We start from the raw sequence: 4,531 nt of genomic DNA, 5'->3' as shown, positions 1-4,531 counted from the left end.
TATGGTAAGCGGACTGCCTTTCCCCCCTTACTAAATCAAATAGGGAAATGAAAAGGGGTCGACCTTAAGTTCTAGCTTAGATAGCTTAGACTGAAGAGTTATAGCTTTGCTTTCTGAAAGAGTCATTTTATCGTTATTAGAGAGAAGCAGAAGCCTTAGAAGGGAGCACTCGTGGCACACTTATCAAAAGGACACTAAACTAAACTCGTACATCTCCTTAGTAGTCCCTACCGTGATACGTCTTCGCCGTGTGCGATTACTTCTCTTATTTTTCAAGGAAAGGCCTCTATGAGTGTATAAGGCAGGATTCTAGTGGTTCGGTTCGTGTGGATGCTAACGTAGATAAAGGTCGAGCTAAGTAGAGAGTCTAGTTGCTTCCAATAGCTTCCGTCAAGCTAGTAAAATAAAAAGAATCCATTTCTGATTTCGTTTTTTAGTTTGGCTTGCTTTAGCGTTCAATGTGAAAAATTCAGTCAGTATGATCCTGGTCCTTTCGAACCCGCTACGCCCCTGGGATATCCGTAAAATAATCTTTAAATCCTATTAGTAAACTATTAGCGTACCAAAGCTCAAGCGAGCCAGTTACACGGCCACTTCTTCCTCTATCCGATTTTTCTTCTTCCCAGGCCCGGGTAGCTTTGGCTCTGGTTGAAGCATTGCTGGAAGCTTCACTCTGTGTAAAGTAAGGACTTAGCTTTTATGGGGAAATCCCCGAATGGGGACCTTAGGAGCTTTGTTCAGCACTGACCTTTTCTAGACCGGTCAAATCAGATCCTTGCGTAGAAGTTAAGTTTCAAAGCGCTAATAATCTCCAAATATGTTGTTTCGTATTTGATTCGGGCAACTCCCGTCCCATCTTTTCACGAATAAACTGATTCTCTGCTTGCTTTTGGGGATACTAGATGAAGCCCCTGCTTGTCCCTTTACTGGCAGTCCTTTGTAATGCCCGAACCCGGGCTACTACCGATTCTAAATTCTACGGGTAACCCTTCCTATGACTACTTCTTGTCGTAAGACAGTTCGCTTACCCGATTGGCTGGGGCTTAGACAAGACTTAAAAATAATCACTAAAGGCCTGGTGAAGCTCCACCTTTCTCTTCAATTCCATCCGCTGTCTCTCTTCTCGCTACCATGTTGATAAAGAAAATTCGTATTTGAGAGAATCGTAAACAAAGGATTTTGTACAGCACGGTGGCACCATCTATCCATGAGGAAGAGGTGTACATCCTTTAACAGTAGACTAGTTCCATAGTATGGTCAGTCACTCATGAATTCCTTCTCGAATCACTACTGGAATATAGCAACTAGAAAGAAAAGCTTTCAGCAAGTGGAAATGCGTCAAGGGCATTTCTTTCTCAATGGCAGTAGGAAAGCCTACTTGAGTAGTGCGTTGGATCTACACTTGGACAACTTCATAGAGACTTCACATACGTAGATTGCCATGTTTATATCCGAACGAAAAGACCTTACTGATGTTTTTGTTTCCAGACTGAAATCTTTAACTATAAGAAGGGAATCGATTAAAGCCAGATTACCGCCTATGGTACACTAAGAATTTAATACTCAATGAGAAAAGGTGTTAACTAAATAGAAAAATCCCGATTTCGATCATCTTAGACGCCTCCTCCGTGCCGAGATTCAGTCGCACCATATCTGGTTCTTGGTAATGCCATCTGTCCTTTTGCACCTCATCCGCCGTCTCCAATAAAATAAAAACTTGTCTAAAGACTAGATGCTGTAGGGTACGTCTTAAAAGTGCTCCTCCACTACGTCGTCCCTTACGTCAAGAGGTGGTCATGGCTTCGCTCCTACGACCGAACCAAATCTGTGTAATCAAGTTTCATGCTCGAGCTCTAGGAGAATGGTGATCCCGTGGAAAATGAAAATCGACAAGGAAGATATGAAGTCAAAGGCAAAATTACTCTTCATTCGTTGTATGGACCTCAACTGGCTCTACCTGAGAACATAACAAACGAAATTTATATATATAAAAGATGATTCGTGATTTCACGACACTCTGAAGAATCATGATAGATTTGTTCGGTAGGAAAAAAAGAAGGATTCGAGGTTGGTTGAGATGCTCCTTCTGTGGCTGATAATGGGGAGCGGCAGCTGGACAGATCGATTTGGATATGGAGGTCTTATCCGGTCGATGGACGTCTCATTTGATCCTGGTTTTGTCAATGATGGAGATTCAGAGATAGGGACAGGTACTAGGGGGGAAAACTAGTGGAGTTATTGCTTTCAAGGTTCTTACGCATTGGAACAAATGAAGTGAAGTTTTTCAAAAGACCTTAGCTAAAGATGGAGAGTTCGGGTCCGCTTCCCCTTACTAATGGAAATGATGAACGGATAGACTCCGTAGCCCTGGGATCAATAAGGGGGAACAAAGAGATTGAGTAGTTGGTGGGACCTATGAAATAGGAAAGATGGCTGACATCGAAACGAGGGAACTATTTGGTGCCCTTTCACCTTCTAAAGCAATTCCTTGCATTTGACCTGAAGAAATATGGGATTGATTGACTGAATGAGATGGTATCCACGTCACCAGTTGGTGTTCTTTGGCGAAGGGAAACTACGAATCGGATCAGAATCCGCTCATTAGCTACTAGGTTCAGAGGGCTAAAGAGAAGGTGGGGATTGCCTTTTCTTTTTTCAGAAGATGGGGATCATTGGATTGATTGGCTCTTTTATCCCCGAGGTTTTATGGCAAGTTCGAGCCTAGCTCCTAGGCATTGGATATGGAAATGCAGGAGAGGTGGTCGAATTAGATTGGTGGTTCGTGATTGGGCCCGGGATCGGGGGTGAGAGCGTTAGAGCCAGCCTCTTTGTTTTGATCGGAAAGAAGACTTGGAGACATTGAAAGATATGGCTTAGATCAACAGCTGATCTGCGACAGCAGAGATAAAAGTTTAAATGAAATTCTAAAAGTTCAGGTGATTTGCAAACATTCCACCTCAAGTCAATCAATAGTAAGCTGAGACGGCACGAGTCTTTCTTTTAGGTCTTTCCTTACCAGCAAATAAGGGAATTCAAGATCGGGGACATCTGCTAGAGCTCGCAATTGACATTTCTCACTAAGTTTTTAGGAGATTCCCGAGAGTTCGACTGACTAAGAGGCTTTCACCGAGGTCTATTTTTTACTTTTGGTGGTAACAACAGAGTGATCCTCTAAGGTTTACATCCTAGCAACTAGGAAAAGGAGTAAGCAAGAAATCTCGGTATCTCTATCGAAAGAATCTACTTCAAGCATTGCCTTAAAAGCTTCAATCTCTTCCTCTGAAACGAAACTAGAGTTCGAGTACCTGCTGCTTCAACCTCAACCCCTGGTGCAAGTGACGATTCCCCTTTCTCATGACGCTGCGCGCCTTGTTTTTAAGGTGATTCCCTTCACAGGCACCCGGCTTGAATGTGTTAAGCACGGGGTAGAATGCGTTAAGCATAAAATACCCGATTCGACGTTTCTAGAAAGAAGGGCTCCCAGAGGGTAAGTTTCAATGGGGTTCCAAGATCTCCTTACTAGCTATAAACCAGAGATTTTTACTCCCTTTCACAGTTCTGATTAAAGGGCTTGGGACCGTGGTAATGCAGTCTTCGATAAGAGCTGTATTCTCTTGCCCCAGGGGAACCCCTAAGGTAAGAAGCAAGAACTCATTCTAATCGTGAGATTATTCTAGGTGAGATCTCAGTCTATCTCTTTCTCTACTGAAGATCTAGCCTTCTTTTATTCACCGACCCCGAACTAGCTTTCTCTGATGCTAAAGTTTCCTTTCAAAAAAGTGCACAGTCGCCTCCTTTGCGGGGGAAAGATCCTTGTTCCTCCTTTCACTTCCTTTCTCCAACTCTGACTGCATACCTTCTGTAAACCCCCTAATTTCCTTCTTGAATTCCTTTACCTGGTTCTTTAAACTTGGAATTTACTCTCTTGCTCTAGGGCGGCTATCTTCTAGTTCCTCTCTTGCTCTAGGGCTGCTATTTTCTGGCTCCTGCTAGAGTCATACTACTCTCTCTTTATGAACTATATGAGGCAGGGGGGCGGAAAGGAGGGCAAGGCGGGGACAGGACTTGAACCTACAATCTTCAGGGATGCCGCCTGATGAGTTAACCAGTTACTCTACTCCGCAGTATCCCAACCATATAGTTGAAGGCCCTCGCAATAGCTTATGAGCATGACTAGTCCATTGCAAACCTTCGCCTTTCTATCCCTATGCGTGGATATATACACCATGTATTGAAATTTACTCTGCTAATGCTAAACTCAATAGAATGGAAGCAAGGAATACACTTGCCCCTTTTGTTCTGCTTATAGATCCTAAAGGGTCAAAGGGCGGTTCCTTTATGATTTCCTTGACTTCCTTATTAAGAGGTTCTCCGCAATCGCAGGGAGATAGTACTTGCGGGTGACTGCTACATATATTATGTATATAGGTATCGCGAGCAACCTGACAAAGAAGATCGAGATTGGGAGAAATGCAAATGCTAGTTGAATTAAAAAGAAGTATCTCTGGCACCAATGCCCACCAGATTGCAA

The sequence above is a fragment of the Nicotiana tabacum genome, chromosome 2 (assembly GCF_000715075.1).
Source record: "Nicotiana tabacum cultivar K326 chromosome 2, ASM71507v2, whole genome shotgun sequence".
NCBI lineage: Eukaryota > Viridiplantae > Streptophyta > Magnoliopsida > Solanales > Solanaceae > Nicotiana > Nicotiana tabacum.
This window is presented reverse-complemented; position numbering follows the sequence as displayed.